This window comes from Leopardus geoffroyi, chromosome D2 (assembly GCF_018350155.1).
Source record: "Leopardus geoffroyi isolate Oge1 chromosome D2, O.geoffroyi_Oge1_pat1.0, whole genome shotgun sequence".
NCBI classification, from domain to species: domain Eukaryota; kingdom Metazoa; phylum Chordata; class Mammalia; order Carnivora; family Felidae; genus Leopardus; species Leopardus geoffroyi.
Genome location: NC_059334.1, coordinates 50376717 through 50390137, shown reverse-complemented (window position 1 = coordinate 50390137; position 13421 = coordinate 50376717). Strand labels below are relative to the sequence as shown.

Here is a 13421-nt window from a genome sequence, read left to right as displayed (position 1 = left end):
CCCCCACAGAACTCCAGGAGGTCCCGAGCTAGCGGGCTCTTTACAGCTGGCTGTCACGTCCGGGAGGCTCACACCAAACTGGGATCCCAGCAGGAATCCCTACGTGAGCATTTTTGAGCCCAGTGTGGGTCTGGCCTGGAGATCGTACTACCCGAGGAATTCTCAAAAGTTGAAGAGAGGGTTCTGCCTTCTTCCCCCTGGTCCTGCACCTGCCTCTGCTATGACATCACTAACGTCTACTCCTGGTCTCCTGAGCAGCCCACATCTACTTGTCTGACCAGCCTCAGCCAACGAGCGGTTGAGGGCCCCAGTTCCTGCCACCTACTGTCATCTGCTCGTGTGCATGGAGGGGAGAGGCCCAGCAGCCCCTCACTCTGGGCTTCACTAGAGCTGGGGCAGAGGCAGAAGTGGGGCACCTCCTGCTGGCCCCCCACTTCTTCCCCTGGGCCCAGGCGTGGAGGTGCCTCTCAGGATGGAGGCCACACCGCGGGAGCTGGCAGTGCGGGAACAGCCAGATCTCAGGTGCCTGACCCTCCCTTCTCCCTCCAGCCCACCCTACACCTAGGGGTGCATTGGCTTGCTGATCTGGAGATCTGTGAGGGCACTGGCACTGTCCCAGGAGACACCTCAGCCCCATCTCTGGCCACCCCGAGCTGTAAGTGCACCCTGAAGGGGATGTGGGGGCCCAGAAACGAAAGCTCTATCCAATCAGGGCTTATCTCCTAGATTCTGGGATCCTTGCCAGGACCTCATGGGTCCCATTCCCTGGTCAGGAGCCAAATGAGGCCTCAGTCACTCATCCACAGGGCCTCTGGAAGCCCAGGTGATGCAAAGTCTTCTGACCCCCACTTAGATGTGTCTTTTCTCCTCTGCTCTAGGTCCTGGTTCTACTCCTGGGTGTACCCAGAACCTCCACATCTCTCTCCTCACAGATCCAGGACCTGCCGGGTTGTGTTGGAAGCCTCCACCATGGTACGTGCCTTCCCACTCTAGCCTTTGGCCATCCTACCACAGCCGCGTCCCAGACCTTACCCAGGGGCCTGAGAGACACAGGCAAGAGACTTTTAACTCCCTGTTCTGAGAGAGACTCATATTGCCCCCTCCTCCTCTCACTGGCCTCTTTCCCCATCCCAGAGATTTCAAAGGTTCTACTGCTTCTGTATGAAAAGAGAGCCCAAGGGGCGCCTGGGTGGCGCAGTCGGTTAAGCGTCCGACTTCAGCCAGGTCACGATCTCGCGGTCCGTGAGTTCGAGCCCCGCGTCAGGCTCTGGGCTGATGGCTCAGAGCCTGGAGCCTGTTTCCGATTCTGTGTCTCCATCTCTCTCTGCCCCTCCCCCGTTCATGCTCTGTCTCTCTCTGTCCCAAAAATAAATAAACGTTGAAAAATAAATAAATAAATAAATAAATAAATAAATAAATAAATAGAAAAGAAAAGAGCCCAAGAAGGGACAGGCGAGCAGGCACTGGACTGTGAGATCCTCATTCTCCTGCCTCAGCTAAGAAATGCTCCACCCACCAATCCCTCTCCCTCCTCCCGTGTCCCCTTCCTTCTCTACCTTTCCTGGGAGGATGCTGCAAGTGTCAGGCCTGGCCCCCAGGCAGGCTCTCAGCAGCTGGCAGCTCCCATTCTGTATGACAAAAACTTGGAGTGCCCACAGAGGGGATTCCCGGCAGGAGGGATCAGCCCCGCCTCTGGCAGGTGGAATCTGGGCTGGGGGCCCACAGCATCCACGCCCCACCCCACCTGCCCAGCCAGGTCTGGCGGTGGCCCACTGGGCTGTGCTCTCCTGATCCACAAAGGCGCGTAGCCCTTTGGAGGTGATTGAGGATGGCGATGACTAATTGTGTCAGCAGTTGGTCTCCACTGGAGCCTTGTCCCGATTAAAATGGAAATGCTTCCTGTGATTTGCGGGCAGGAGCTGGAGTGGAGGGAGTGGGGACGTTTACGCAAATTTGCAGGGATCCTGCCCGAAATGGATCCGCGGAGTAAAAGCGATTTATCTCGGCGAGTCAAGGCCTGCAGGGTGATTTAATTAAGGCCAGATCAGCCATAGTCTTTGGCTCTCCCGTGCCCGGCATCGCTGGGTGGCGGTGCTGAGCGGGCCCTCCTTCCCTCTCCTCCAGGACCAGGGAGGTCGGAACACACTCCTGGACTGTGAGGTTGCTCCCTCAGCTTGCCAGGCCCGTGTCCAGGACCTTGTGCCTGGACCGCATCCCAGGCGCAGTGGGGAAGAGCAGGATGCCTACAGTGTGGCCCTGGGGAGGGTCAAACATGTACAGTCACCTCTCTAGGGCTTCCCACATGGGCACTCATCACGCCTCACAGCACAGCCAGGTCAGCAGCTGCACGGAGGGTGTGTGAAGTCACACGGCCAGTAAACGACAGAGTTGGGACCCACGCCCCAGTCAGTGTGACCTGCGACACCGTGATCCAGGGCTGAGGACGCAAGACTCAGAGTGTAGTCACCTTCTCAGGAATGCCTGGGTGAGGACTGAGGGAGAAGGATATTCTTTGGGCCTCAGCGGGCCTGGCTGTGGATGCTTCGTCTCTGAGATAGGTCCTAACTGATAATGATGATTGTTAGTAATGGCATCCGCCAGGTGCCGTCCCACTCCTGGCAGATGCACACACAAAGACACGAAGGAGAGGAAAGGACACACCAAAGCCCGGGAGAGACGAAGGCAGGGCACAGTCGATGGAGCCGGTCAGGAGACCCGCGTGGGTCAGCAGGCATCTGCTCCGTGAACTGTAGTCCCGCCCGTGACAAAGGTAGTGGCCTCGCGTGGCCCTCCATCCATCCCGCCTCTCAGAGCGCAGCGCGGGACCAAGCAGAGCCTGGAGCATCCCCACGCCTGCCAGGGGGGCTGCTGCCACCCCTCCTTCTCAGCGAAGGAGAGGGGAGAGGCTGGCACCCCTGGGCCTTGCCTGCCTTTGGTGTGCAGACCCAGCCACTCTGGGGCGCCGGGGGGCCAGAGGCAGAGGGCATAAGCTCTGTGCAAACATCCTGCCTTCTCCCCAGGATATTGTCTTTAATAAAAGACCATGGAAATGTCAGCTAGTCTAAACAAATAGCCAAGTTTTATGGAGGATGAGCAGCCTGCCTACAAGCGCCTCCAGGGCCTGCTTTTCAAGGTGGCCTTGGAAAATTGTGTGCCAGCAAGGAAATGTGGAATCTTGCCTGTCGGGGTGAGCATTTAGGATCGTGACAACTGAGCCCAGAAAGGCGGGGCTTGCAAGGTCCCTGGGGAGGAAGGGGCAGGTAGACCCTGGGCCTGGTGTGGGGTGACTGGCCTTTAGGGGCTAGGTTCCCATCAGACGGGGGCTCCCTCTTCAGGACCCTCAAGCAGGGCCGACCGAGGCCCTGGGGGCGATGGGGTCGGGGGTAGCTCTGACCACAGACCCCTCTTGGGCCTGGCGTCTGTCCCTCCCTCCTGTCCCCTCCTGTGCAGGGGTCTACTTCCTGGACCCTCATCTTCCATCTTATTCATTATGCACATGTCTGTGTTAGGGAAGGCACACTGAAGGCGGGGGAGAAGGACACCCAGAATAAAGAGGGAACTTACAACCAGCTCCTGACAAACTGGGGACTGGGCCCGGCTGGGAGCTGCAGAAGCAGCTGCTGGCTCAGCCCCCGACAACAATCGGGATGCTGAGTCCACTCAGGGTTTGCGGTGTCCCCGGGGTCCTGCTGCAAACAGCAGGCTGTGAGCGCCCACACTCCATGAAGAGCAGCTCCAGTCATGCGCAGAGCAGGCGTGCAGGCTGATGTCACAGACGAGAAAGGCTTCCAGGGTGCTGGGCCCTGTGTGGGTTCACATGGCCCCCACGGATTGTGGCCACTTGCAGGGAGAGGCACCGAGTCAGCTCTGGCTCAGGAGAGTGAGGCCCTGAGAGTGAGCCTCAGAGGGCTAGTGGATCACTTTTAGGGCAGCAGTGAAGGTGATCCGCATGGCCTTGGGGCCTCATTGCGGGCACCCCACCCCGCCCCGTCACTGATGAGGACGGTCAAGCCCACCCCAGGCAAGGCCACCGAGGCTGTGTGGGTGGATGAAGAGCCAGCACCGAAGCCAGTGGCGAGCTCCCCAACCAAGGCAGGGCCTCTGGGGTGGCCATACAGGGAAAGGGGCACAGGCTTTACAGTCCTGTGGGCCAGGCTTGAATCTCAGCTCTGCCCCTGAGGGGCCAGCAGGGAGACCTTGGGCAGTAAGTCAGGGAGCCACCCAGCTTCCCCATTTCCTCATCTGTGAAGGTGGGGAATGACTTCCACCTCACGTGCTGTGAGGAGGAGAGTGGGATGATGAGCTGGGTGCCAGGCACAGAGCAGAGCACTCCGGAGGAACATCCCCCTCCTCGGGATCCCTCTGAAGCCGATGCCAAGGCAGGCCCTTCTCACTGTGGAGGACTCCAGCCTCGGGCCTCTGGGAGAGGGGTCCAATGTGGCAGATGGTCTTTTCCCCAGAAGCCCACAAAAATAACTCTGGTCCCTCATGTTCTCCTGGAATCTGCCACTCCTCCCCCAGGAGGGGGTCTGTTTCCTCTCCTGTTGAACTCTGGGTGAGGTGGGGATTTGGCGGGGAGCGGGCCTTTGTGGCTGGCTGGCTGAATAGAATTTTGCAGAAATGACACCAAGTGAAATCAGAGACTAGGTCAGACAAGGCAATTTGTTTTCTACCCAGTTCTCTCTCTCTCTCTCTCTCTCTCTCTCTCTGGAGTTTCACCCTTGGTGGCCGCCATGTTTGGGAAAGCCCATGACTCCCAAGGGGCCGCACGGAGGCGGTCAGCCTGATAGCCCCAGTGCAGGTCCCAGCAGCAGCATCCATGGCCAGACCTGGGAGCCACAAGTCTTCAGATGACTCTAGCTGTGCCAGCTGACTTCAGTAGGACAGAGACAAACTGTCCCCACCAAGCTCTGGCCAATGTGCCATTTTGTGAACTGAATCAACATTGTCATTGAAGCCGCTAATCTGCGGGGTGATTGGGTATGTACCAAGAAATAACTCAGCATTCTGGGGCTGGGCCTTTTCTCCTGAACTCATGGAATTGGGGCCTGAGCATGGGAGGCTGAGTGCCAGTGTCCCCCACTCTGCCTCTCGTCAGATGAATCTGGAAGACCCTGGTCCATGAGGCCTGTCTCAGGAGACAAGGCCCCAGCAAGCATTCTGTCCCTCCTAGCGCGAGGCCCCGGCACAAGGCTCTACTCGCAGTCTGGTTGACTTGTGCAAGAGAACCTTGTGCAAGGCAGGACTGTCATTTTTCACATGAGAAAACTGAGGCTCCAGGATTGGTGGGATCCCTTGTCTAACGCGTCCCCATTCGACCTTGAAGAGGCACACCGGGAATGATTTAAGAGCCTCTGCTCTAGATCACCCCCATGCCAGCCATGGCCCCACATTGCTGGGGCAAAGCAGCAGCTCTCAGCCACAGGCGCCCCCATCAATCAATATTTTTAATTACTTACATGATTGACTAATAAAATTCTCCACTGACTAATTGATTTTTTGATTAAGCGAGAGCCTCTGTTTTTATTAAAAGGCTACTTAGATGAGTTTTTTCCCCCCCACTAAAATGGGAGGTTGTATGTCTTTTGGTCATTTTGGAAGAAGAAAAATGGGAGGGGGCAAGACCAAGGGAGACCTGGAGGCCAAGAGTACAGGCCCAAACCGAGAGGCCCTGTGATAAATTAATCGACAACCGTGCTCACCATCTGCCCGGCCAGACACCCAGAGTCTCCAGCAGTGGGCTAAGTGCTGACCAGAGGGACCCTCAGACTTGGGCAGCCAGCTCTGGAAACACACTTTACCCGAGACAGGCTCAGCCAGAACTGCTTCCAGTGTTTTTTAAAGTGAACTGGAAACTTCCCTTTGTATTTTAATAGAAGTATTGGTTTTTATTTTTATTTCTTTAAAAAATTTTTTTAATGTTTATTTATTTTTGAGAAAGAGAGAGAGCATCAGAGCATGGGCAGGGGAGGGGCAAAGAGAGAGGGAGACACAGAATGCGAAGTAGGCTCCAGGCTCTGAGCTGTCAACACAGAGCCGGGTGCAGAGCTTGAACCCACGAGCCATGAGATCACGACCTGAGCTGAAATCAGATGCTTCACCGACTGAGCCGCCCAGGTGCCCCGAAAGTATCGGTTTTTAAATGATAGAAGTAACTCATTCTTCCTGCACAATTTGGAAAAGACAGACAAATCTAACAAAACAACAAAGCAATAAGAGAAGTCTCTCAGCCTTGGGCTGTGGCCTGAGAGGGCAGCTGATGGGGGAACTATAGTGTGCTTTCCCAGGGGTCCAAGGCCCCAGAGAACTGTCACCATAGAAACCACTAATGTCCCTGGGCTCAGAGAAATCTGCTCAGGGCTACCACACTGGTGGGCCTCTGTTTTATTTTTTGCTTTACCACACCTTTAAAACTGTGATGTGGTTTTTTTTTTTTTTTTAATGTTTATTTATTTTTGAGAGAGAGAGAGAGAGAGAGCAGGGGAGGGACAGAGAGAGAGGGAGACAGAGTATCCGAAGCAGGCTTCGCACTGTCAGCAGTGAGCCTGATGTGGGGCTCAAACTCACAGACTGTGAGATCATGACCTGAGCCACAGTCAGACGCTCAACCAACCGAGCCACCCAGGCACCCCAAAACTGTGTTTTTAAATGCCTCCAGAGGAGCCTGTCCTGCTGAGGAGCCATTGTCTTATGAACACTTGTCATTGACTGGGGAAGACAAAGACAGGTCATGGTTAGAGTGAGGAAAGTTGGTTGTTTGGTGAAGAAGGGACAGGGAGTAGAGGGCAGGCCTGGGCTTTAGGGAAGGGCACCCGCCATGGCCATGAGATGGCCCGGTCCTCAGGTTCCTCCCCTGGAGCTCAGTGCTTCTGCAGGGGTTCTCCAGGGCCTGGCCGGTCCCAGGTCTCAGTGGGTAGGCACTTCTAATGGGAAGGGAGCTACATTAGTTCAGCTCTGGGCCCCAGGCTCACCTCTGCCCGTCACATCCATAGTTACTGCCATGCTGCTCGCCCTGATCCCACGCTGACCTCATCTTTTATTAACTGCTACATTTCCAGCAACCAGAACAGTAGGCAGCACAATGGGGGCTCAGTGACGATGTGACAAGTGAATGCTGAATAAACCCACCTTACCCTTGAACACTCCTTCTGAGCCAACCCTGGAGCTGTGAGATGATGACCTAGGCACCTGCCCCCTTAGGAAGGTCATGGCAGATGTGCGGAATGATGGGTGATGGCGCCCCCTCTGCCTCATGCCAGCCCTGTGCACAGAGGCCACTGTAATGTCCTCATGGGCAGAGGTGGGGCCTACCACCCAGAGGTCTTGTCCACCTAACCAGTGACCAGGTGGCCTGCCCTCAGCTGGATGTGATGCCCCTAGACCCAGGCAGGGCCCAGAGACTTTCCCAAGCCAACCACCATGTCTGTGGGACCCAGAATGTCTCTGGAATAAATAAAATAAAATTCACTGGCTTTTTTTCTCATACGAAAATAACATCCGCTCAAAGAAAAAAACCAGAAAGAGGTCACTTGTCCTCCTCCCCTAAGTGCTAATGACATGGGAAGGAAAAGTGGGGACATTTCAGGGATGCAAAGGCAGAGAAGAGTGCCAGCCACTCCTCTCTGGATCTTAGAATGTCCAGGGGACACATTCACATCCAGGTGGCACTGTGACTTCCGCATGGCTGGCTCCCCTCAGTGCAGTGAGTCACTCCCTCCTGGAAGTGCTTCCCTGCCTGGCCAGGGCCAGAGAAGCTGGAGCAGGTGGCCACAGTGGGATCCTAGCCCATGCAGGAGGCCCTCGAGTCTCACCTCACCTGCCACCCACCCCGAGTGCCTGGTCCCCTGGCTGGCTCCACACTCTCATCCCGATGGGTGGACTTTGGAATGTCCCAGGATGCTCAGTTCTTGGTCCTCTTCTCTGTCACACTCCTTCCTCAGTGATGTCATCCGAGCTGTGGTCTCAGTGCATCTGTGTGCCGATGCCACCCACGAAGATCACTCTGATTCTCTCAAAGACACCTCAAGGGTAACTTGAGCCAGCTCCCGACTCATCCCAAACACTCACGCCAGTCCCCCCAGATCTCCTCCCCATTGTAGCAGGTGGCAGCCTCATCCTTCCAGGTGCTCAATTCAAAGCCCTGGAAGCTGAGTGACTATGACTCTGCCATTGTCCCCCAGCCTCCCTCAACAAACCCTCCGAACCCACCCAGGGGCCTCAGCCATGCCAGTCTGCCTAAACCACTGCAATTGCTCCTAACTGGTCCTGCACCCACTTGGTGCCTGGCCAATGACTGTTAACACAGTGATCCTGAGAAAGCAGAGGCTGCTCTTTATCTCCTGGCTCACTAGCCTCCGTGCTTCTCACCCTCTATCCTCTAAAGGAAACCCATCTTGTTCGCCATGGCCTTCAATGCCCACAGAACCTGGTCCTGACCTCCTTGCCAAACATGTCTCCCAAACCCTCTTCCTTCTCCCTGTGCTTCAGGCACAGTGACTTCCTGGGGCTCCTGGAGCCCATCAAGCATGTTGCTTCAGACCCCCTAGTAGGGCCCGAGACAAGGACTTGGGGCAGGTTGTTGATTTGGAAGCGGGCACCAAGAGGCAGAATTGAGAGAGAAGGAAAAAGCCAGTTGAGGGGTATGTCATCAGTGGTGGCTAGGGGCTGCTGGGACCCCCTGAGAAGCTTCCAGAATCATCCACCTGGAGGATATGCAGCTGGGGCATTGTCCATGCTCCTGCCCCACTGCATAAAGGCTGCTACAGCTTTACTTGCCCACATTATGAGTCTTCCTTAGGAAGACCCCAAGGCAGAAAAGGGAGAGACCCAGGGCATGGCTTGAGGGGGACCCCATACCGGGGGGTGGGTCTGAGCACACAGAAGTGTCTCCCATAGCTGTGAATGAAGACAGGCAAGCCAAGGGCTGTACTGGGGACACCTGAAATCTTTGCCATCTGAGTGCTGTCTTAGGGTCTGGCCCAGAATGTCCCTGGGTGTCATGCTGCTCACTCCTATCAGATCCCTGCTTGAAGTCACCCTAGAGCCGTCCCTGAGCCCCAATTGATGGGGAAGCCCTGTTGCCGCCACTCCCCATCCTCCTGATTCTGCACTAATTGGGATATGAGAGCAGCTCTCATCACCTCCTCACATAGTTTATATTTATCAGTTTAATAACCAGCCTCACTCACCAGAACACACACTCCCCAGAGCAAGAACCGCTCTACTCTGTTTTGTTTACCATCCCCAATGCCTAGAGCAGATCTACACACAAGAGACACTCCATACATCCCTTTTGATGGACAAGTGAATGAGTTTCAGCAAAATGAAAAATGGATCCAGAGGAAAGATGTAGAATAAGGGAAACAGCAGTGGTCACATTTGAATAATTTGTAGGCATTTGTTATGGAGAAAAATTCAAACATACAAAGTAAACGGAAGAGTACAATGAGCTCCTGTGTGCCGTCACCCAGTTTCAACAGCCATCAGATACCTTTTAGCATTCTTGTATCATCTATAACTCCATCAACTCCACACTCCACTCAATAACTATCTTATAGGTAAAATTTGCATACATTTTAGAAATAAACAAAGAGAACACAAATGAGAAAAGCAACAGTTACTTATTCTGAACTTGCTATAGCAAAGGAGTCAACCATGGTCACCTGCATGTTGGCAAAGACTCAAAGGCAGTGGAAAAAAAGAGAAGGCTTCAGGTACACCCTGCTTGGAGGCTGTGGGCCTTGGGAAAGCTGCAGGCAGGCTAACAATAAGCTGAGCATCCTTTGTGATTGGTTAGGGGAAGCACATTTAGCTTCCTCTTGTTGGTCCTAAGTTGTAAGTGGGAACCAAAATTAGGGAAGGTGTCAGTTATTAAAACCTTGCTATTTTGGGCCAGTTGTCATCAAGGTTATTGTTTAGCTTCTTGGATTGTCACTAGAGATAGCAATCTGGCTTCCTGCAAGACTGACTTCTAGCAGATTGGCTTTCTGGGCTGGTTATTGCAGATACGGGGTTGGTGTCCTGGGCAGGTTGTGGGTCAGAGTTCTATTTTTAAAATATTTTTTAATGTTTATTTATTTTTGAGAGAGAGAGAGAGTGCACGCACGCACATGCATGAGTTGGGGAGGGGAAAGAGCAAGAGGGAGGGAGACAGAGAATCTGAAGCAGGCTCTGCACTATCAGTGCAAAGCTCAGCATGGGGCTTGAACCCACGAGCTGTGAGATCATGACCTGAGCCAAAATCAAGTCAGATGCTCAACTGACTGAGCTACCAAGTGCCCCCAGAGTTCTACTTTTATATACAGTCTGACCATTGTCTATTTGTACATTCAGTTCCTCAATTGAAATATACAAATATTAGCGGTATCATTTTGATAAATGGGTATACCTATGTCACACATACTCTTGACAGGATATAAAACAAGGTTTAAGTTGTTTTTAATTGCTAAAAACTGTGAAATTTAGATGTTCAATTAATTCTGTGTAAATGAAAGGAGGTGAATGAAGGGGTAAATGAATGAATGAAATTTAAATCCTAGATCCTTGCAATATGGGAGGTTGCAAAAGGGCGAAGAGGACAGTAGATGTACACTATGATCCTTATTTCTTTTTTTTTTTATTAGTTTGTTTTTGTTTTTGTGTGGGTGTTTGTTTAGTTTTAAGAGAGAGAGAGAGAGAGAACAAGCAGAGGAGGGGCAGAGGGAGAGGGAGAGACAGAATCTTAAGCCGGGTCCATCATCTGTGCAGAGCCCGATGCAGGACTCAATCTCACAACTGGAAGATCATGACCTGAGCTAAAATCAAGAGTTGGATACTTAACTGACTGAACCACCCAGACACCCCTATAATCCTTATTTCTTGATAGAGGAAATACAGTGGTGATTAAACTTAGACTTGATGGAAAAACGTAAATTTAATATTTGTATAAAAATTTAAGAGTAACTACAAGAAAAATAAAAATAGAATGGGTAGCTTTCAGTAAACACTAAAACAAAGATAACTTAATTCTATCATTTCTTTGAATAGTTTTTGAGGTTTTACTATGTCCTGGGCACTGTTCTAGGTGTTGAAGGTACAACAACGAACAAACAGATAAAATTTCCCGCCCTCCTGGAGCTTACATCCTTATGAGAAAAATGAAAATAATCAAAATAGATAAGTCTATCTATAGCATATTAGCCAATGATAAATGCTATGGGAATAAAACAGAAAAGGGGATGAGGAAGTGCCACAGGTGGCTTGCAGTTTCAAACAGAGTGGTCAGGAGACTGGGCAAAAACATATTCCAAATATATACTGTTTACAAGACACACACGTACACAATACATTACACAAAAGATTTAAAATACAACAATAGAAAAAAGTGTACCAGACAAATGCTACGAAAAAGGTAGATATGCCCATGTGAATTTTAGACAGAATAAAAATCAAGATGAAAAGCATTAAAAGGGACTCAGAGTGGTAATTCATATTTGTGAAAATTACAGTCTATCAGAAAAGTGTAATAGTCATAAATGTGTATGTACATAATAACTTAGCTTCACAGTCAGCTTCCTTGACTGAAAGATGTAGGGAAATTGAAATTCACAATCATAGTGGGAAATTTTAGGACATATTTTTCAGAAGTCAGCACATAAGAGACACCAAAGAGAAACGAATACAAAAATTTTGAATTACTATAAACTTAACCATGAATATGAAAAAATTTTACCAAAAAACAAAAATTCACTTTTGCTTCAACCACAAGTATCACATATTAATCCTCAAAACATTTCCATTGAATTCCAAAATCAATATTCCTAAGACTACTATTTGTAGCAATGAAATAAAAGTTGAAATTTAATAATGAGGGAATTAAGCTCCAAAGTCTATCAACTTCAAAATGTTTTTAAAAACTTTCTAGGTAACTCTTGAATTATGTTCTGATAGATACAGTTACAAAACAATGTCATTTAATATTTAAACTGCCTCTAAACAATGCCTCATATGTTTTATGAGTATATATGCATGTACTAAATGAGCAGACAAAAATCTGACAATGTGCCATTATTCCTCCCACTAAGCACAAGTCAAAACTCTGGATATTAAATATGAAACAAATATAAGAAGACTCAAAAAAATGAGTGAGGAAGGCAGGCTAGCCAGGGACCTCAGGATCCAAGGAAGGACAGTGGTGGTTTCCCTGGATTTTCTTTTTGCCTCGTATAACCCAGACTTGAAGCTGAAGAGTCAGCAACCCAGAAAGCCCAAAGAGCATAGACCAAAAAAGCTCCAACAAAACTGGCTTAGTCTACACCAAGGACAGGAAAGGCATAGCCTACTAAGACAGAAAACTTTAGACAAAGGGCGCCTGGGTGGCTTAGTCGGTTGGGCATCCAACATCAGCTTGGGTCATGATCTCGAGGTCCTTGGGTTCGAGCCCCATGTCAGGCTCTGTGCTGGCAGCTTGGAGCCTGGAGCCTGCTTCAGATTCTGTGTCTCCCTCTCTGTCTGCCCCTTCCCCACTCATACTCTGTCTCTCACTCTCAAAAATAAAGAAACATTGGGGAAATTTTTTTTTAAAAAGAAAGAGAAAACTTTAGACAATCACTATTCTACTCCAACCAATCATCACAGAAAAAAAAACCAAAAAACTGATTCCAACTACACCCATACCAGCAAAGGCCTAGACCTCCACCAGTCTCAGAGAAGGCCAAGTGTGCTTCTGGGAACTTCCATTCCAACTAGCTGTGTCAGTGAGGACCACATAGAAGCCAGAATCCCCACCCCCACCCAGCACTAATGAGGATCCCCCCATCCTCACTTCAGGTGTCAACAGAGGCTGAGTGAGGAACCTGAGCTTCTAATTCTACCTGGTTAGAGGAGGAGCTTCCCCACTTTCCTTGCTAGAGCAGTGACAGGAAGACCCAGCTAAAACAGAATGTTTAAATAAGATCCAGAGACTCACAGCATAATATGAAAATGTCCCAGTTTCTACAGAGAATTACTAGTCACACCAAGAACCAAGGACACTAAATGAAAACAGACATTCAACAGATGCTGACAGCTAGATGACAGTGATGTTAGAATGATCTGGCAAGGATTTTAAAGTAGCCATCATAAAAATGACTCAACAAGCAATTATGAATATACCTGAAACAACTGGAAGAACAAAAAGTCTCAACAAAGAAATAGAAGATATAATGAAGAACCAAAATAAAATTTTAGAACAGAAAAATACAATAAGTGAAATAAGTAGATAGGCTTAACAAAGTGAAGAGGACAGAAGAAAGAATCAGTGAACTGGAAGGTAAAACAGAAGTTACCCAACCTGAACAACAGAGAGAAAATAGAACAGAGCTTCAGGGACCAGAAAGACGGTAACCAAAGATCTAACCTTCATGTCATTCAAATCCCAAAAGGAAAGGAGAAAGAGGGTAGGC

General features: G+C 50.4%; 1 long non-coding RNA gene across 1 annotated transcript; it reads left to right on the top strand.

The window, feature by feature from the left end:
- The first annotated feature begins 287 nt into the window (after positions 1-287).
- Positions 288-1179, top strand: LOC123576795. Its single transcript, XR_006701586.1, has 3 exons — positions 288-522; positions 879-972; positions 1135-1179. It is a non-coding gene; the product is annotated as an uncharacterized LOC123576795 (long non-coding RNA).
- Positions 1180-13421: the final 12242 nt, after the last annotated feature.